A 22,941-nucleotide genomic window follows, 5' to 3' on the forward strand; every position below is an offset into this window, starting at 1 on the left:
AAAATCAATAATAAAATATTTCAGAAATTACAAAAATAAATAAATGTGTTAATATTTAATTAATTAAATTACAATTAAATTTTGAAATGCACAATTAACGGGTTCTAATGATTGATACCATGCCTCATTAGGCCTTCAAAATAACCTGCGAATCGTAGTGATAGAATACTGAAATAATAATAATAATAATAATAATAATAATAATAATAATAATAATAATAATAATAATAATAATAATAATAATAATAATAATAATAATAATTAGCCACTGGTGTCCACCATAATTCGCTACCACTGTGTATATGTAATTTAGAATTCAGAACATTCACATTCCAATATATCACACCTCTAGTGATTACAATTTACTCTCAATGATATAATTTGATGAATCTTTATTTTAAATGATAATTACCATGACCCATTTCACCTCACAAGAAATAAACTGTCCACTGTGTAAAGAAAAGATATCAACTGCCTAAAGCATATTTTCCAAATAATAATAATAATAATAATAATAATAATAATAATAATAATAATAATAATAACTTCATTACCAAATGGTTACTGAACCTTTCAACTATAACTTGTGTTCCATAACATACACCTTTTTAAAATATATAAATGTTAATTCAGGCCATGAGGTTCAGTAAAATGTTAAATTCATGGGTTTGTTGTTGATGCTTGAGAATCTAAAACATTTTCTTATATTGTGCGCGAGTCTTACCCTAACTTATTCTACATTACACCAAAGAAGTATGTACTCTCCAACTTAAATAAAATAGGTCCTAAAAATAACTATTTACAACAAGAGACACAGTCAAATTTAATAGCCTAACACGTCAACCAAAATTAAGAACCGCAAACTATCTTTGATGATGTACAAAATATACACTAGAAATCAATGTTCACAAGAATTCTCCAAGAAAAATCATTATTTCAGTTTAACAAATTTTTATTCATCTAATTTTTGGTTAATTTCAGTGTACAAATGATAGTAATTCACTGCAACAACCGTCAACCACGACCATAAACCAATTAATTTCGTGGTTTACTCAATTTGACCCAGAATGAAAGTCATCACAGCAATTCATGAAATAAGGTTCGTGTCAACATTAAGGACCGTAGCAAACAACCACAAAATGCCAAAAATGAAAATAAATATTTCTTAATAATAATAATAATAATAATAATAATAATAATAATAATAATAATAATAATAATAATAATAATAATAATACTTAGTGTTACACAAAAAAATAGTTCCTGTAGCTAAGCAAAATCTGACATTCTTAATAAATCAATTGGGTGTTCAATATGCCAACAGAATATTTCAGCGGCGATCTACATTTTCAACAAAATTTTACATACCAATAACCGATGTTGTGTCACAATTAGCCCATAAAAGTATCATTAGGTCCTTTCAAATATTTAATATTTCGACTGGTTCATCGTAATATATACTTCTCTATACTAAGTTACTTCGGCTCCATAATTCCGGCATTCACTGCATTTCAGCTGCATCGCTGATTTCTCTGTATTTCCAGTCAACATGCTAATATAGAAACCTCTCAATTTATATCTGTGATTAACATTGCGTATCATACTGTACTGTTATATACGGACCTTACTAAATCTCTGAGTGCTATCGGCACTCAACATCGCATCTCCTTCTTATGACAAATCATTCTTATTAGAGAATATAAGTTTTATAGCAATATTAATCATCCAATCACTTACTAAGACTTTACTAAAAATAACGAAATAAAAAAAGTAACGATCACCATCATCTTTACTGAAATTATGATAGTGATCCTCATAAATTCCGATTATAGACTTTAGTTACGTTACCACAATCATAATTCGATATACTGGTCCACACACAAAAATAATATTATTTATTAACTAATAATAATAATAATAAAAATTCTTCGGCGACGATCTTATAAATATCTCAAAATAGACATGCTTACGACACCACACTACGCTAAAATAGTGCTTCATACACTCGCAAAAATCGTTACAAATAACCTGAAAGAGCAACATTTCGATACTCATAATAGTAATCATAAGAAAAATAATAATCTAAACACTTAAATACGACAAAAGTACCCTACATACTTTGACTGTGCCCTCGTGTCTAAATCTACGCCTCGCGCAACTATCTATATTACATTAAGAAGATGTCTTAGATTCTACATAGTAATATGAGAACAATACTCACATCCAGCAACCCATCGTCACCCGTCAGAGGATGCGGCCATAGGGAGTTAGTAATCCATTCTACAACAATTTAGTTTCTTCATCTTTCTTGACGTATCCATATCGCTTAATAACTACTTATAACTAATACAGATACACTTTCATACGATATTATCACTGTATCGATGATATAAAATATTAGAACACTAATCATTTAATATGTACACATCCTAACTCGTGCTCAATCGCGAAAGATCGTTACTACTGCTTGTCGTCTTGGACGTCGCTCTGGTTATATTCACACGCAGTCAAATACTTCGTGTAGCCAGCTTTCCCCTCGATCTTGACAAAGAACAGTTAAATATGGGGTTGCGGTCGGCCTTGAAGAGAGCTAGTCGGTGAAAGTGTAGGTTTCCACAAATATCTGCTAGCCAGCTGATTTTGTACAATAGAACAAGGAAAGTGTTCCCAAGCCTGGAGTAGTCTCCTTCTATACTAGGATGTCTGATTCCCGGCACTATTGAGCATAATAAGCCCGCATTATAACTGTGCTTCAGTTACAACGTAACTCAAAATCTCGTGTCGGTAATATGTAAAATTAATTAAGAGAGTATATTTATCATTTTTAAGTTCCCTGGTATTCTTAAAAATCACTTTCATAGGCACTTGGTGTATCAGAAACTTAACTTCGTATGAATACCTAAATAAATACACTTTTTCTTTGTGGGTATTCACAAATACGGAGCGCTGCTCGATACACGTCTAACCGGCACGACCCTTCTGAAGATGACTGAATGTTGAGAATTAGGGCTGCGTGGTGGCAGAATCACTTCTCGGCGGAAGAACACATGCTTTTTGACACACAAAAATCCCCGTCGGAGTGCGTCTCCTAATAAAATGCTTCAGAGATGAAATGCATTACTCACCTAATTCCACAAAATGCATGTCATTATACTGGTACAGCGTGATCTCAAAATTGTTCGTAACTTTTCGTATAATACTGGTAGCATTAGTTGGATTACTTCTTCTTACGCACTGTCGAACCGATTTCATGTTGGTGGGGATTGCACACCTGTGTTGCTATCCAAAAGTTCAGTGCGAATTTATTATATTCTATTACCAATAATACATTGACTTGGTCCAAATATTACTTAGTAAATACTAATATCTTGCTGTAATAAAAATCCATATTAATTACTAGCTTTGATTGCAGATGAATTAAATATTCTGTCCCGCTGATTTTAAAATTATTTAAATGGTGCAACCTGATTGGACCACTCATATTCGCTATTCATTTGTATGGAAGAGTCCACTCCAAATCAAGGGGATTCTGGTAGTAAGATTGGTAGTTTTCTGTCTCACCCTTCCAATGGAATTTTCCGCTTCTAATGCGTAGTTCCAGTTCTGACGCAACAGACCGTATGTTAGTTGTTTACGTTACAGAAATAGTGTTTTCTTCCAGAAAAGAAAGGAAGCGTGGGCTTCTGCTGATTCTTTGTTCATATACATTAGCCTCCTAAGTATCCCATAATTTTATAATTTTAATAGCATACATGAATACTTCCATCCAATATAAAATAAAAATTAATTAATTTCCCCAATCAGGCTCATATGATGGGTGCAGTACAGAAGGTTCCTTTTCCTTTTCTGTTTCTCAACGTTCCTAAACGCCACTTGTGAGGGGCGAATGTTCAATATTTAATACATTTTCCTTGTCCCACAGCTCCAGCTCCAGCTTCCGGACTTCAAGTTGAAGCTTTCGTTTTTTAAGGGGCACAATTTCTTTACTTTCCTGGGAATCCAGGACGAGTACCCGCTTCTTGACAGTACCTATAAAAAGGAGAAAATAATGTGAAAATTAAGACTTACAGTTAAGTTAATTTTTATTGGCTTATGTTTAACAATTTATTCCCACTATTGGCCGTAGCCATGTTGAAACACCGGATTCCGTGAGATCTCCGAAGTTAAGCAACATTGGGCGTGGTCAGGAGTTTTATGGGTTGCCACGCGCTATTGGTGGCGGGGGGGGGGTTAAGGTAATGGAGGAGCGGAAAGGAACTGGCCACCCTGCCGCACGTAAACTCCGGCTCAGGAACACCTCTGCGGGTGTTCGGACCTGCCTTCGGGCAGAATAACCCTTACCTTACCTTATTGATCTCAGGGTACCCATTTTCTGGACAAAATTAATCTTTCACTCTAAGACGTGTTAAAGAAATACATTAGGAACGACTGTTGACCTTTACGTAGGTTTTATTATACAAATCTCAGCATATAGGTATGAGACTATGTTATGTAATACGTGAACGAGGTTAACAATAAGTCAAAGAGCATTAAACATCCAAAGAAGCGGACTATCAGGAGTCACAGGGATATTGACCTCAGTTGCAGGGTTCCCTTCATTGGAAATCTCATGATCCGCGGTGGATTCGCTAGGGTGTGGCGCTGGTGCATCATTTGCTGTGGGAGTGTCTTCTCCCCTCGGTGCCAGATGCCTAGTAGATACCGTAGACTCTCGGCCATCAGGATACCGGATTAGGGCATAATCATGATTACCAGTTAGGAGGCTAACTTCTTCAACCAGTGGTTCAAATTTAGATTGACGATTGAAGCGACGGAGTAGCACAGTTCCAGGTTTCAGTAGCCATGTGGGAGTGGAGTAGCCATTGCTACTGCTTCGTGGGTGGCCAAACATGCGCTCGTGAGGAGTAGCATTTGTGGCTGTGCAGAGTAGAGACCGAATGGCGTGAAGCGCTTCTTGAAGTACGGATTCCCACTCGGTGATTGACAAACTTTTATCTTTAAGGGCAAGTTGAATTGTTCTCCAGATTGTCCCATTAAAACGTTCTACCTGGCCGTTACCCTGTGGGTTGTAGGGTGTAGTACGGCTGGTGGCCACTCCAAACGAAGCGAGAAAGTTCTTGAGATCCTGAGACATAAATGATGAGCCTCGATCCGTATGTATGTAGGATGGGGCTCCAAATATGCTGAAAAGTTGAGTTAGGCAGGAGATGACTGTCGAGGAACTCGTGTCACGACAAGTTAAGGCAAAGGGTAAACGAGAAAATACGTCAGTTACGGTGAGCATGTGGCGATTTCGAGTCTTAGTAGGCAACGGTTCTTTGAAGTCCAGATTTAAACGTTCAAAAGGGGCTATGGCCTTGATAAGAGAGCTTTGATGCCTGAAAAACTGAGGCTTTACCTCTGTGCATGTCCTGCATGAAGATGTGACATGCCGGATATCTTCTATTGAGAAGGAAAGATTTTTAATCCGTATCCAATGACCCATTCTTGGGATGCCTGGGTGAAAAAGGGACTGATGAAGAGACAGTAGCTTTTCATAATCTGTATTATGATTGATGAAACCGACTCTCGAGAGGGCATCAGCAGCTTGGTCATGGTTGCCTGGTCGATATACAATGTCATACGAATAAGGGGATAATTCCAAACGCCAGCGCATTATCTTCTCATTCTTTTTTCCCGGGATGTTTTGAATCAAAGATGAAAGTTACGGAGCGCTGGTCTGTGATAAGGTGGAAATGACGGCACATGAGGAAGTGTCTCCATTTACGAATGGCTTCCACAATAGCATAGGCTTCCTTTTCGATCGCTGAATGGTGGCTCTCAGAACCTGAGAGTGTTCTAGAGAAAAATGCAACAGGGCGTTTACTTTGGGAGAGGGTAGCAGCAATAGTAGAATCTGATGCATCAGTCTCGACTGTGAACGGGGCATTGTTGTCTATGCTACCTAGAGCAGCACTTTCTCTAGCAGACTTGATATCTTCAAAAGCTTTAACAGGAGTGGCAGATAGAGGTAGTGAGGCTTTGCATAGAGGTTGAATTTTTGCTGAAAATTAGGACACGAAGGGCGAATAATGTGAGAGCATGCCAAGCGCTCTCCTAAGAGACTGGTGGTCACATGGAATAGGATAATCTCTGAGCCGTTTCAATCGGTCAGGTTCAGGTCTAGTAGTCTTGTTACTGATTGTATATCCCAAGAGTTTGATGCTTTTTTGTGAGAAGTAGATTTTCTCAGAGTTGATTGTTAAATTACACTTGAGGGCCTCTTTTAGGAATTTATCGTGGTTCACATCGAGTTCATCTTGGTTTGTTCCACATACTGTGACATCATCTAGGTAAGCGTAGGTATCCGTAAGACCTTCAGCTTGAATGATCTCATCAATTACTCTCTGGAATGCTGCTACTCCATTTGTCACACCGAATGGTATTCTGGTGAACTGGAACAATTTCAACAAGCCTCGAAAGCGGTAAATAGGCGAACGTGCTCAAGGATGGGTACCTAATGGTAAGCAATACGTAAATCAACGGTACTGAAAACTTCATATCTTGCCACCTGTGTAATTATATTGTTGATTTGTGGCAGGGGGTAGGCAACCAAAAGGGTGAACTTATTAATTGTCCGAGAATAATCGACTACCATGCGACGTTTGTGATTATATGTCGATACGACGTGAACCTGAGCTCTCCAAGGGGAAATACTACTCTCAATTACACCTTCCTTCAGTAGTTTCTCAATTTCAGCTGCAATGAACTGCGAATCACTATCAGAATAGCGACGATAATCAAAAACTATAGGTTTACAATCAAGCGATAAGTTAGAAAATAGTACAGCAGGCTTAACTTTGGCTGCCGCTAGTCCACAAATACGGAGAGGGGCTTAGAACCTCCGAATTCGATCTGGACAGAGGAGTGCATCTTCATTAAGTCACGACCAATTATCAGATCACAACAGAGTTTAGGTATGACTGACAATACTATTTTTGAATAATGATGTCCACACATTTTAATATCAACAGTACATTGACCAATGACTTTTGCTTTATGTGTGGTAGATGCAAGACCCACTTCTACAGAGATAGGATGAATTTTTAAATTCAGTTCTCAAGCGATACGGTTGTCTACAAAACTCAGATCACTACCAGAGTAGAGGATTCCCGAAATTAACACATCACCCACTACATCTGTACGATGTGTTGCACAATAAGTCGGTATCTCAAAATCCTCCGTACGTAGGGCTACTGGTACTAAAATATTAAAATTAAAGAGGTTAGTACTCATAGTGAAGGCTATCGGGTGCATAAGTAAGCAATAAATATAATAATATCGGACATACGAGTAGAATATGCGGGAGGTTATGAATATACCGCTCGGATCCTGGATGTAGTCTCCCGGCTATGCTGGCAGTGGGACAAACTGTATTTGGAACAGTGCGGCTAATGGAACATTTGAGCGGTTCGTGCAAGTATGTCTCTCTTTTTCAGTCACTCTCCTTCATTATAACACGTGCTCACTATCTGTCTCTATCTCTCTCTCTCAAAGTACTACTCACAGGGTTCGGTTGGTGTCGCGTCTAATATCAGTCTCACTCGTTCGGGTACAGTATTACACTGAAATATTAATTTTGATGTGACAAGTCATTTCCCTGTGTTTTCCATGCTTTCTCTACTTTTCTAGAAAAGGAGTACTCTGAGACTAATGACAGGAATAAATTGCTAATCATCAGCATATATAAATTGTCTGTAATGAAGACATCTTCGGCTATTATGTTTTGTCTCTATTAGAGACATCTTCAGATATTTTCTTGTCCTAATTATTATCAATACCGTGTGTAATATGTTAGTCCTAAACATATAACGGGCGACAATAAAGCAGGTATTGAAAGGCAGAACACACGCCTTTACAAGTGAGTAAAAGTCCATACGGGTACATTTAATGAAGTTAATAGATTGTATAATATAGAAATGTATATGCTTTGCTGTCGATAGGCATCACACTCTTGTATCATGTCAAAAACGACAACGTTCACTAGCAAATGAGCATTGCACCAATCACTGAGAAGGCACGGGAAAAGCATCTCCAATGGTATGGTCATGTTCTGTGTGCCACACCTGGGACAGATATTTTTGCTAGCGGCTTTATGTTGCACCGACACAGATAGGTGTTATGGCGACTTTGGGATAGGAAAGGGCTAGGAGTTGGAAGGTTTCGGCCGTCGCCTTAATTAAGGTACAGTCCCAGCATTTGACTGGCGTGAAAATGGGAAACAACGGAAAACCACCTTCAGGGCTGCCGAGAGTGGGATTCAAACCCACGACCTCCCGGATGCTAGCTCAAAGCTGCGGGCCCCCAATCACACGGCTAACTCGCTCGGTCCTGGAACAGTTGCCATTTTAACTCACTCCTTTGAAATTAATGGACAACGTCCACACGAACGTCCAGAGTAAAACTGGCATGACACTGTAAATTATACGAATACTCTCAAGTTAGGACCACACGATGCCCATGATCGTGCAAAATGGCGCACCTTGCAGCAACGTGTAAATGTTAGGAATAAGAATATAAATTTGTAGGGCTAATTGCCTTGTAATCATTGAACCAAAATTTAAATTATAATATTACAAATTAAACAAACAATAACTCTTATTTTCTTAATGCTTTTTTTCATACGCCCAGTATTTTAAAAACTGCCCATATAATTTACATATCGTAGAGGTGCTCAAGTATTATGGATTGCCCACAATTATTACAGATTTTCCATCGCTATTAAGGAGAAAATATTATAGAAAAGGGAAGTTATCACAGAAAGTAATTCTACAAATAAAGTAGTGTCAGTGATGCTTATTTCTGTACACATTAGTTGACCAGCTTACATATTTAACGACACTTCCATTTGCGACAGGAACTGAGAACGTACCCGGGTTTCTGAACACTAATCCATACGTTTCTGTTATGAGCGTGTTTAAAACTGGCATGCTCACCCATGCCAATTTCAAGAAAGTTTCCCTGATGAGCACAGGCTTTGGAAGAGTGACTGATGACTTGCTGTGAGCAATGTAGTAAGTTTTTGTTGGTTCTAGTGGCTGTGTACAATGGGATTACTGATGATCCACTTCACAGATTGACATTTTATGATGAAGAGTATCTTCTTTGACATATGATACATTCTGTTACGGGGTTACCCGTGGGTCAGCAGAGGTGAAAGAAGGTGCCGAGGTGAATGGTACTAACTACAATGTCACGAATTGATTTAAAACATTAGCAAAGATTACATTTTTAAAGAAACAACAAACTTTAACAACTTTTAACTTAGTGAGAAAACTATGACATAGCCATTTAAAAACAAGACATAGAAAGATCCAAGATTTCAGAATTTTCACGCTCTTGGGCTACAAGCCCCTAGTTTTACAATTTTTGAGTTCCCAGCTCAAAATTACAAAAGAGTACAAATTTATACCAGGGCGGAAATCCCTCAATTCATTGAGCGCTTGCTCCCAACTCACAATATCAAGCCTTCAAAAGGCATTCAGTAATCTTACTTTGAAAAAGAGCTAACAGGCTCTCAGTTTTCAAGCCTATTCAAGGCAACACCAAAAATATCTTACACCTTTTGGCCTTCCATGGCCCAGCTTACAAATTGAAACAGGGGTATCTCGTATCCAACCTATAGGGCCTTCGTGTAAAAGAAATAACAGTTAAATAAATGGCCCAAACACAAAATGAAAGGAGGCGAATGCTTGCACTCCTAGACATGAATTCTTAGAACCTAAAGGGCACTAGGCCGATGAAACAGGGGCTATTCCCAAACTATGGAGGTGACTCATATACGAATAATTAAGACTACTGAAAGGAAGAAAACCAGTTACAAAACGTAGTCACCTCAAACCAACATGAAGGGGAGCATGAGGGGGTACATCACTCTCTATCCCCCATTTACAGTTAAAGATATTATGCAGTTATTACATAAGCCGGCAGAAATTACATTTTCAGATGGTAGGTTACATAGTTAAAGTTTCCGACCTCTCCCTCGGGTTAAACTGCGGAGCTAGCAAGAAATAAAAATGTTAATTGGCCATTACCTTGCTGAAGAACTGCTGCCTGAGGAAAGTGGCGCCTCCCGCCTCCTGCTTCACACACACTCTTAGTTAGATGACGCTCAAATGACCCAGAGACGAGAAAATCCGAGGTTTATAATAAAGATTACACAAAGCAGATAAATGTGATGTTTGCAAGGCGGTTCACATTCAGCACTCTTTAAGAGAAAAAACAGAGGTGGCCTTTCTATCCCAATATTAGATGTGGTTTACCTCTGCAGGGAAGGTGAAAAGATGATGCGACAATTCCAGCACAAAATGACAAGGATGAAGGACCCTTTAAATGTACTTGTAATGGCAGTACTGAAACATGCTAAGAGAGAAGTACACTGACTGACAGAGCAAATGCAACACCAAGAAGGAGTGGTCAGAACTTTATGCCAATTGCAGGGTAGACTGACGTCACTGAGGTATGCTCATGATGTGAAATGCGCCGCTGTGCTGCGCACGTAGCGAATGATAAATGGGACACGGCGTTGGCGAAATGGCCCACTTCGTACCGTGATTTCTCAGCCGACAGTCATTGTAGAACGTGTTGTCGTGTGCCACAGGACACGTGTATAGCTAAGAATGCCAGGCCGCCGTCAACGGAGGCATTTCCAGCAGACAGACGACTTTACGAGGGGTATGGTAATCGGGCTGAGAAGGGCAGGTTGGTCGCTTCGTCAGATCGCAGCCGATACCCATAGGGATGTGTCCACGGTGCAGTGCCTGTGGCGAAGATGGTTGGCGCAGGGACATGTGGCACGTGCGAGGGGTCCAGGCGCAGCCCGAGTGACGTCAGCACGCGAGGATGGGCGCATCCGCCGCCAAGCGGTGGCAGCCCCGCACGCCGCGTCAACCGCCATTCTTCAGCATGTGCAAGACACCCTGGCTGTTCCAATATCGACCAGAACAATTTCCCGTCGATTGGTTGAAGGAGGCCTGCACTCCCGGCGTCCGCTCAGAAGACTACCATTGACTCCACAGCATAGACGTGCACGCCTGGCATGGTGCCGGGCTAGAGCGACTTGGATGAGGGAATGGCCGAACGTCGTGTTCTCCGATGAGTCACGCTTCTGTTCTGTCAGTGATAGTCACCGCAGACGAGTGTGGCGTCGGCGTGGAGAAAGGTCGAATCCGGCAGTAACTGTGGAGCGCCCTACCGCTAGACAACGCGGCATCATGGTTTGGGGCGCTATTGCGTATGATTCCACGTCACCTCTAGTGCGTATTCAAGGCACGTTAAATGCCCACCGCTACGTGCAGCATGTGCTGCGGCCGGTGGCACTCCCGTACCTTCAGGGGCTGCCCAATGCTCTGTTTCAGCAGGATAATGCCCGCCCACACACTGCTCGCATCTCCCAACAGGCTCTACGAGGTGTACAGATGCTTCCGTGGCCAGCGTACTCTCCGGATCTCTCACCAATCGAACACGTGTGGGATCTCATTGGACGCCGTTTGCAAACTCTGCCCCAGCCTCGTACGGACGACCAACTGTGGCAAATGGTTGACAGAGAATGGAGAACCATCCCTCAGGACACCATCCGCACTCTTATTGACTCTGTACCTCGACGTGTTTCTGCGTGCATCGCCGCTCGCGGTGGTCCTACATCCTACTGAGTCGATGCCGTGCACATTGTGTAACCTGCATATCGGTTTGAAATAAACATCAATTATTCGTCCGTGCCGTCATTGTTTTCCCCCCAACTTTCATCCCTTTCGAAACACTCCTCCTTGGTGTTGCATTGTCACTGTCAGTCAGTGTATTTGGTGACTTCAGGAGCATACATTTGGTTCTCCGCCCCTCGACAACCACATTCATCAGGTGAAGCGGGAAGTTTTGATGGTATATCTTAAAGTGAGGTTGCACCATAACGCACGTCTTGAAACAGAAAAACTTCAGCGTGTGAGAGTACGAAGCTTTAACACAAAGACTGTTCTATTCAAGAACCAGAAATGTTTATAATATAATTATTGCATTTGCTATATATACGTGTTACAGTGTGTAGGCCTCTGTGAGGAAATCCATGCTTCATGTGACTGGAATATTTATATAGACTCAGGTTGCTTATGTCAGAGGATGCTGGTGTGTTATGCTAGTTTCACTGATTTGTATTAGTGTTCTACTTTAGGCATATTCCCTCTAATCATTCTGTCCAGGAGTCAGGTTGATTTGTATAGAAATTAATTCTTAAATTACTTTTATATTGGCATGTCTTGTTTCTGTACTTTGGGAACAATATTACGGTATCCTGCAGGATGTTTCTTCAGATGTTACCTCCTATTTTTAGGCCTACTTCAAATGTGGAATGTGCATTAGTTTATGTTGGGTTTTAAACTAAGTTTAATTTAGTAGGTGGCAGTGGAGTGAAATTTTACCTGTGTGGCATTTTATGTATCGCTTTATTATTATTATTATTATTATTATTATTATTATTATTATTATTATTATTATTATTATTATTATTATTATTATTATTATTATTATTATTATTATTATTATTATTGTTCCGAGATTTCTGTGGAACAGCAGAGGTGAAAGAAGGTGCCGGGGTGAATGGGTCTAACTAGAAAGCCGAGATATGAATTAAAATTTCATTAAAGGTTATATTTTCGAAAACAGCAAAACTTAACAATTTTCACATAGAATTGCAAAATTTAACAAATAACAACAAGTCAACAAATAACCGACAATCAGGTACAAGAGCAGGAAAAGCCAAGATACACAACAATTCTGGGCCTTACGGCCCTCGCTTTACAATTCCCTTGAGCTCATAGCTCAAATATACCAAGCACAAGACCTTCAAGGGCAGAAAACCCCTTCATTCAAGGAGCACTTGCTCCTAATTACAATATCAAGCTTCCTAGAGGCACTTTTCCAACACTAGAAAAGAGCTGACACGCTCTCAGTTTTCCAAGCCTCTTCAAGTCCATACCATACTTTACAATCACTTGCCATCAAGGCACAAATTACACCACTGAAACGGGGGTATCTTGTACCCAATCTACTGGGCCTTAGCAGAAAAAAGAACAGGTTAAGTGAATGGCCCGCAATACCAAAGGAATGGAGGCGAGTACTTGCACTCCTAAATACACATTTTAAAACCCAAAAGGCACTAGGCCGAAGAAACAGGGGCTATACCCAACCTATAGGGGTGACTCGTATACTGAATAAATTTAACACATTAAGGAAGAGTAGAAAATCGGTTACGAAAACGTAGTCACCTCAAATCAAAATCAAGAGGAGCTCGAGAGGGTAAAGCACTCTCTATCCCCGATTTACCGTTAAAGATATATGAAGTTTTTACATAAACTGAAAGAAATTTACATGTTTATAGAGATAGGTTACATGGGAAAGGTTTCGGACCTTCCCCGCGGGTTAAACTGCAGAGCTAGCAAGAAATAAAAATGTTAAGCGGCATAACCTTACTGAAGAACTGCTGCCTGAAGAAAGAGGTGCTTCCCGCCTCCTGCTACACGTCCGTACACTAAGTTAGATGTTGATGAAGTGGCCGAGAGGCAAGACAATCAGCAGTTTTTATACCCTCAGGGAAGGTTCGAGACCTTTCATGAATAATTAAGACACGCCCACAGGCTTTTATTGGCTACAGTACACAGTTACACACACAATCGAAGAAGAAACCTGTGATTGGTGGGAAATTAATTACAGAAATTTCTGGATTGGCTAAGTTCAAAACCGGCGGAAAGAAAGATTAATCTTGCCAACCCACAAATGAAAGAACGAAATTTAGCAAGGACAAAACTTATGAGTACAAAATTTCTTCAAGAAAGATTCCTTCACTTCGCACCAGGGTGCATGATCACAGTTCTTAGGCAGTGACATCTATGAGAGAATGTCCAAACTTTTTGATAAATAGTAAACAAAAACACGTCGAAATTCACACATTGACATCTTCAAAGGAAAGGTTTAAGTAGATCCAGTTTTAAGTTCACAGTTTCTCCTGTAGAGGAGTAATTTAGGGCGGAAAATTCGAATGTGCGGCTTAGAGGTGTACCAGCCGGTACAGACCTCCACCCCCCACCTCCAAATGTCCTTCCAAGGGGTGACACAGAAGAAAAATTATTATTTGTTGAAGAAAATCTCTAATTCCTTGCAGATAGATTTGTGGAAGAATTTGGACAAGACATTAAGAATTTCCAAAATTCTTTTAACGTGGATTTGTAGAAGAATTTTGAAGAACGTTAAAAATTCTTAAGTCTCTTTTTTTAAGTAGATAGGTAGAAATTATTTAAACGCCAGCTTGAGAAAGTCTTTGTTGCTGTATACTTGAAATACATGCTGCCAATTTTGACGGCAAGACCTGCCGCCGCTGCCGATATCCAGTTGAGGTCGCCTGGACCCCTCAAGTACGCTGAGATACACCTCTCCCGCTACTATGAGAGGGGTAGTCGTGGTGAAGGACGCCGCAGATCAAAGGTACATGTATAGACCCCAGATGAGCTGGTGGTCGGTGCGCCGCACTTCAGCCTTTGCCGGGAGATGGATTCCGGCGCGTCGTACAGAGGAAGACATCACGGGAGTGGAGTGGGCCCGTACCTCACCTCGGTGGCTGTACTGCGACGAACGGCTGCGGGGCACTGAAACAGTCAGATCTCGGCGGCAGAACTTGTTGGTGACTTTTTATTTTAGGGTACGATCTTTGTTGGTGAGGCGGAGGGGCTAGCGGCGTGGAAAAATTTAGTCACGGGAGTTGTTTTACAGGAGGCGGTGGCTTGGTAATGGTCGCAAGGGAAAGGGACAGCAGAAAAACCGGAGGGAAAGATCGTACAATTAACACATAGTCACAGGGAAATTAATCCAAGGGCAGAAGGCCTTAAAACAAAACAAAACTATAACCTTCACACTACTACAAAATATTAATGGCTAAGTTACAATGACGTTACACAGGTTTTATCTGTGAAATATGGACCCTATAGATCTTCTCGGCGGCTGGGTTGCTCACCAACAATGTAACAGGAGTTAGGAAATCTAAAATGATGCACGGCCCGTGAAATCTGGGGGCAAGCTTGCCCGCGGGAACAATGTTCTTAACCATGACTTGATCTCGTACCTTTAGATTGGTGGGCCTCCGTCCACGATCATATCGTTCCCTAACGTTTTCATGAGAAACCTTAAGATTGGCCTTAGCCTGCTTCCAAACATCTCTAATAATATCGGGATCTATTGTCTCAGGTAGAATATCACTAAGAGACCAAAGGTTAGACAGCGGCGAGTTGGGTACAAACTTAAACATCAATGAAGCAGGAGTGAATTTATGAGATTCATGAACCGCCGAATTCAAAGCGAAGGCTAACCAATGCAGGGATGTGTCCCACCTGGAATGATCATCATGATGATATGCAATAAGAACCGATCTCAGATTAGGATTGACCCGCTCAGCCAGAGATGGTTGACGATAATACGCAGAAGTAGTTACGTGTGATATTGACAGGTCAAAACAGAATTTACGGAAGAGATGGGAGGTAAAGGCTTTAGCATTATCAGAAACTATATATTGACACGGACCAAAAGAGGCAAAAATAGTATTTAAACAAGCAATAGTGGACTGAGCGGTAGCCAGCTTAGTCGGAAATAACCAGGAAAATCTAGTGAAACCATCTACACACATGAGAATGAATTTGTTGGCATTCCTCTTTGATTGGGGGAAGGGTCCTACGTAGTCGTTGTAAAGACGTTCCATGGGGCGCGACGCTTGATGAGAAGACAATAGATCTAGCTTAGTTGACAATGCGGGTTTACTGAGCAAACATGATTTACAAGCCTTTACCAATTCACGAATTTCACCGTCCATACCTTTCCAAATGAACATTTCTCGGAACTTTTCTCGGGTTTTGAAGATGCCTAAATGCCCTCCTAATGGGGTCTCATGGTAGTACTTGAAGATCATAGGTACAAGAACAGCTGGAACCACAACTTTCATCTTCTGATCATGCCTCGACGGGCAACATAAAACCCCATTCCTCAACACATATGGGACGACATGTTCCCCAGAAGAAAGGGTATCCATGATAGGGGCCAGCGTCGGATCTTCACGTTGATATTTTTCAATATCCCTAAACAACATGGAAACATCAGTTAGAATGGAATTTACACTAGGAGGTATGGACTCGGTAAGTGAAGAACTGTCTTCCTGTTCAGAGGTCTCTACGTCGTTAGAAAACATACGGCTTAGTCCGTCCGCCACAAATTTTTTAGACCCTCTTATATGCCTAACATCAAACTGGAAGGCAGAAATTCTGATGGGCCAACGGGCTATACGACCCGTACGACGCGGCCTAGACAAGACCCAACTTAAGGCTTGGTTATCTGTTTCCAAGTCGAACTTGACGTGTTCCAGATAGAGGCGGAACTTCTCTAGCGCAAATAAGACTGCCAAACCTTCAAGTTCATAGATGGAATACTTGGCTTCTTGAGCCGATAGAATCCTACATGCATAGGCGATGGGTCGCCTCCCTAGTTCAGTCTCTTGAAGAAGGACTGCAGCCACCGTCGAAGACGACGCGTCGGTTTGGACGATGAATTTCTTCGAGAAATCAGGTGTTCCGGCCTAGCTATGGCGAGACCACCTAGTTACTCGCTACCACTTTAGGACAGATAGCAGCACCCTTCAGCACCCAGCCGGAAGTGGTGTGGATGGAAGGGGATGAGAGACTGTTATGCTTGGGTGTCTCGTGCGAGAGGACACGAGAACATGTGACTGACTGTTACCGAGGGCATCTGCCCATCAATACTCAGTATTATGTATTATAATGTGTTACATAAGTGTCGTAAATGTGTAAATATTATTTAATCAAGTGAGTGATTTACGTACAAAACATGGTCCAATTACCGGGCCGGATTATCTACACCACCAGGACGTCGTGAAAGCAGCGTGGCATGTAGTATGGACGACTAGTTTCTACAGTAACATGGAAATACTTGGAAGTTCACTTTAATGACATCATCTGGCAGTCCCAGGTTCGATGTCCCAGCACCAGAGGTAAACTAATTTGAAGGCAGGTCAGTACTATTCATTTAAGGCTCTCCTTTTCTCCTTGTTATTGTCTTACCCCCTCCATCATGGAATCTTCAACAAGGCAAAAGCTTCTTGAGCAGAGGTCGCGATTTAAAGCGCAACTTACTCCCTCGGAAACTTTCGTTGAGAATTTCATCGCTCAACAACATTCGAATTCGCATGAAATTAAACTGCGATACGAAGATATGAGTGCATTAATGTCGAAGTTTGATGACGTGCAGTCAGAATTAGAATTAGGAGACGTTGAAAACGAGCAAGCTCATGATCAGGCGCGTGCCGAATTCGAAACCAAATACTACAAGGTAAAGGGCGAAATGAGTAAAATAATAGCGAACATTGAAGAGTCATCACGCGACACGGTAGATTCAGGAAAAACTCAGGTCAGCAGTGTCGCGAGTTTCAAGTTACCGGCCATTAACATTCAACATTTCGATGGAAAATACGAAAACTGGCTCTCATTCTCAGACAGTTTTCAAGTTATGATTCATAACAACAATAATCTGCCAAGTGTCCAGAAATTTCACTACTTAGCATCTGTTCTCAAGGGCCCAGCCAGCCAATTAATTCAAAATTTACCCATCACAGAGGCAAATTATGAGGTAGCGTGGAAAATGTTGAAGGACAGATTTGAGAACAAGAAACTGATAGCAGCTACTCATGTTAAGGCACTCTTAACTTTAAAATCAGTCTCCAGTGAAACAGCCACAGAACTGTTAAGGTACTCTAACACTTTTAATAGTCATTTGAATGCACTCAAGGCCCTAGAAATTAACATTCCACTGCATGAAGTTATTTTGACCCAACTACACTGACTGACAGTGACAATGCAACACCAAGGAGGAGTGGTTCGAAAGGGATGAAAGTTGGGGAGAAAACAGAGACGGCACGGATGAATAATTGATGTTTATTTCAAACCGATATGCAGGTTACACAATGCGCACGGCATCGACTCAGTAGGATGTAGGACCACCGCGAGCGGCGATGCACGCAGAAACACGTCGAGGTACAGAGTCAATAAGAGTGCGGATGGTGTCCTGAGGGATGGTTCTCCATTCTCTGTCAACCATTTGCCACAGTTGGTCGTCCGTACGAGGCTGGGGCAGAGTTTGCAAACGGCGTCCAATGAGATCCCACACGTGTTCGATTGGTGAGAGATCCGGAGAGTACGCTGGCCACGGAAGCATCTGTACACCTCGTAGAGCCTGTTAGGAGATGCGAGCAGTGTGTGGGCGGGCATTATCCTACTGAAACAGAGCATTGGGCAGCCCCTGAAGGTACGGGCGTGCCACCGGCCGCAGCACATGCTGCACATAGCGGTGGGCATTTAACGTGCCTTGAATACGCACTAGAGGTGACGTGGAATCATACGCAATAGCGCCCCAAACCATGATGCCGCGTTGTCTAGCGGTAGGGCGCTCCACAGTTACTGCCGGATTTGACCTTTCTCCACGCCGACGCCACACTCGTCTGCGGTGACTATCACTGACAGAACAGAAGCGTGACTCATCGGAGAACACGACGTTCCGCCATTCCCTCATCCAAGTAGCTCTAGCCCGGCACCATGCCAGGTGTGCGCGTCTATGCTGTGGAGTCAATGGTAGTCTTCTGAGCGGACGCCGGGAGTGCAGGCCTCCTTCAACCAATCGACGGGAAATTGTTCTGGTCGATATTGGAACAGCCAGGGTGTCTTGCACATGCTGAAGAATGGCGGTTGACGTGGCGTGCGGGGCTGCCACCGCTTGGCGGCGGATGCGCCGATCCTCGCGTGCTGACGTCACTCGGGCTGCGCCTGGACCCCTCGCACGTGCCACATGTCCCTGCGCCAACCATCTTCGCCACAGGCGCTGCACCGTGGACACATCCCTATGGGTATCGGCTGCGATTTGACGAAGCGACCAACCTGCCCTTCTCAGCCCGATTATCATACCCCTCGCAAAGTCGTCTGTCTGCTGGAAATGCCTCCGTTGACGGCGGCCTGGCATTCTTAGCTATACACGTGTCCTGTGGCACACGACAACGCGTTCTACAATGACTGTCGGCTGAGAAATCACGGTACGAAGTGGGCCATTCGCCAACGCCGTGTCCCATTTATCGTTCGCTACGTGCGCAGCACAACGGCGCATTTCACATCATGAGCATACCTCAGTGACGTCAGTCTACCCTGCAAATTGGCATAAAGTTCTGACCACTCCTTCTTGGTGTTGCATTTGCTCTGTCAATCAGTGTATATGCTCAAGGACTTTATGCTTGTACTAGACGAGACTGGGAATTATCACAAGCAGACACTCGGGTTCCATCACTTGATGACTTGCTGTCATTTGTTGAGCACAAACTGCAAGCTCTGGAGAACTTCCCTAGCTCACAGCACACTGCACCATCGCACAGACAACAAGCTGACAGAAATAAGCCTAAACCTCAAGGGGATACTCAACCACGTTACACTTACACCACTACCAGTCTCATAAAGTGTCCCTGCTGTCATGGTAATCACCCGATATTTAAATGTGAAGAGTTTGCAGCTATCAGTGTGGAAGATAAACAAAGAAGATTTAAGGAAATGGATTTATGTTTTAACTGTTTGCGTACAGAGCATTCTGCCAAACAGTGCAAATCACGTGGTTGTAAATTATGTAGTAGGAAGTATCACACCTCATTACATAATCCGTCAGGTAGAGAGGGAGGTACAGCCCATCAAACTGCATCCAACTCCTCTCACACATGCTGCAATACAAAAGACCCTGTAGGGGTTCTGCTGTCCATTTCCATGGTCAAGATACTAGATTCTAGGGGGCAAATGCAGGTCTGCCGGGCACTTCTTGACAGTGGCAGCCAGGTTAATCTTTGCGCCGAAAGTCTAGCACAGCGATTAGGCCTTAAGAAAATGAAGAATTCCATACCAATCAGCGGAATAAATGATTCCATTTCTCAATCAAGGTACAGTGTTCAGTTAGAATTGCAATCCACTGTAAGTAACTTCACTGTGAGTATGACTTGCTCTGTCTTTCCACGTATCACAGGTAACATGCCCAGTAGTTACATTCAGCATGAGCATTGGAACTTGCCCACTGATTTGAAGCTCGCTGACCCCAAGTTCTTCCAGCCAGGTGACATTGAATTGTTAATAGGCGCAGAACATTTCTTTTCATTACTGAAACCTGGGCGCAGAACTCGATCACCAGATTATCCTATCCTTCAAGACACTGAACTAGGATGGATTATTGCTGGACACTACCATCGTAGGGAAGAGAAAAATCCTACTCTAACTACATGTTTCTTGAAGTCAGAGGACAGGTTAGACACCCAACTACAACGGTTCTGGGAAATAGAAGAGCTTACGTCACGAGTCATGACAAGAGAAGAGAGAGCTACAGAAAAACATTTTACAGAGAATACTACTAGGGATGCTACAGGTAGATTCATAGTTCGCTTACCCCTCAAGCAGAAACCTGAGGTTCTGGGAAACTCCTTCAATCATGCCATGTCAAGACTAACTCAATTAGAACGGCGTTTCAGCAGGCAGCCCTCACTTAAGCACGAGTACTCTAACTTTCTTCACGTGTTTGAGGCGATGGGGCATATGGTTAAGGTGGATACATCTACTCAGTCAGGGAATGAAGGTGGAAGCTATTATCTACCCCATCATCCAGTTTTTAAGCTTAGTAGCTCGACTACCAAAACTAGGGTTGTATTTGATGCATCTTCTAAAACTTCTAACAATATTTCATTGAATGATATATTAATGGTTGGAATGACAATACAACAGGATCTTTACTCTATCATTCTAAGATTCAGAATGCATACCTTTGCCTTCACCGCAGATATTGCTCAAATGTATCGGCAAGTAATGGTTCATGCAGATGATAGGAAACTTCAGCGGATTATCTGGAGGGAATCACCTAGGGACCCACACTCTCACTATGAACTGACAACTGTAACATATGGTACAGCATCAGCACCCTTCCTAGCTACCAGATGCCTGCAGCAACTTGCTGAAGATGAAGATTCGAAGTTCCCCAGAGCAGCACAAGTTGTTCGCAGAGATTTTTATGTTGACGATTTATCAAGCGGCTGTGACGATATCCAGGATGCTCTTCAGTTGCAGTCTGAAATGATTAATTTACTAGAGAATGGAGGATTTCACCTCAGGAAATGGTGTTCAAACCACCCAGCATTACTAGAAGCAGTTTCAGAAGAGGACAGGGAAACCCAGCTACCTTTAAGTCTTGATGAAGGCACTAGCGTGAAATCTTTAGGCCTGTTATGGCATCCAGTTACTGATCATTTTCTCATTTGTGGCAATCTGTATTCAGACAGTCCCTATCATGCTGACTCTCATGTAACTAAACGAAAGGTCTTATCTGTTATTGCATCAATATTTGATCCACTTGAGTTGGTCAGCCCTTTGGTAATTCCTTACAAGGTTTTTATGCAGAAACTTTGGCTAGTCAATCTGAACTGGGATGACAGACTACCATCTCAACTAGTCAGAGAATGGGAAGAACTTCACTTTAAGCCACAGACAGTAAGATAATTTTATATTGAGCGGTTAGTCACATGTAAGGGACCCCCTGTTGATATACAAATTCATGGTTTTTCTGATGCTTCAGAACAAGCTTATGGAGCTTGTCTTTATGTACGGTCTGTCGACAAAGGGGGACAGACCTGTGTCAGATTATTATGTTCTAAATCCAGAGTAGCACCGGTGAAGAAACTGACACTACCAAGTCTTGAACTGTGTGGAGCGCTACTACTTGCCCGACTACTCCACAAGACCCTTCCAGCTTTGTCTCTGCCAGTGAGCAAGCTGTACCTATGGACGGACTCCACCATTGTCTTAGCCTGGATCCCATCTCCTGCTACTCGCTGGAAAACATTTGTGGCCAACCGAGTCTCTTCAATTCAAGAATACACTCACAAGGCTGAATGGAGACATTTTCCTACCAGTTGTAATCCAGCAGATTTAATATCCAGAGGTGTTGCTCCAGAACAACTACGAGGTATGAACCTGTGGTGGCACGGACCATCCTGGTTAACTGAGCCCACTGAATCATGGCCAGACACAAGCTCAGCCCATGCAGAAGAGGAACTACCTGAGTCACGAAGCACACTTCCTGTAGTTATGTTGATAGGTACAAACTGGGATGAACTTATGCTGAAGTACTCGTCACTGTCCCGACTGACTCGAGTTACTGCATATTGTTGGCGATTTATTCACAATAGTGCCAATCCTCAAGACAAGAGGTTAGGGATATTAAGCACACAAGAGTTGCAGATGGCCTTGCACTCCTGTATCAAAATTGCACAACAAGTGTGTTACGCTCAAGAGATAGCCAGTCTCAACTCTAAATGCTGCATTTCAAGGAAGAGTAAAATTGCAGATTTACATCCTTTCTTGGATGATAAGGGAATGCTAAGTGTAGGAGGAAGACTAGTAAATTCAAAACTACCTTATGACACTAAGCACCAGCTTATCCTTCCTCCCCAGCATGCTCTCACAAACCTTGTTGTGATGGCAGAACACATTAGGCTTTTACATGCAGGTGCTCAATTAGTAATTGCATCATTAAGAGAAAGATTCTGGATTCCCACGGCTAGGGCAGTTGTTCGAAGAGTCATCCACAAGTGCCTGACCTGTTTTAGATTCAAGGCGTCAACAGCTGAACAATTGATGGGACAGCTCCCTGTTACCAGAGTGCAACAGAGTCGCCCATTTCTTAATGTAGGAACTGATTATGCTGGTCCTTTCTTCGTCAAGAGGGGAAATGTAAGAAGCAAACAGACAACGAAGAGCTACATTGCATTGTTCATTTGTCTGGCTACCAAGGCTCTTCACC

Source organism: Anabrus simplex, chromosome 2 (genome assembly GCF_040414725.1).
Source record: "Anabrus simplex isolate iqAnaSimp1 chromosome 2, ASM4041472v1, whole genome shotgun sequence".
Taxonomy (NCBI): domain Eukaryota; kingdom Metazoa; phylum Arthropoda; class Insecta; order Orthoptera; family Tettigoniidae; genus Anabrus; species Anabrus simplex.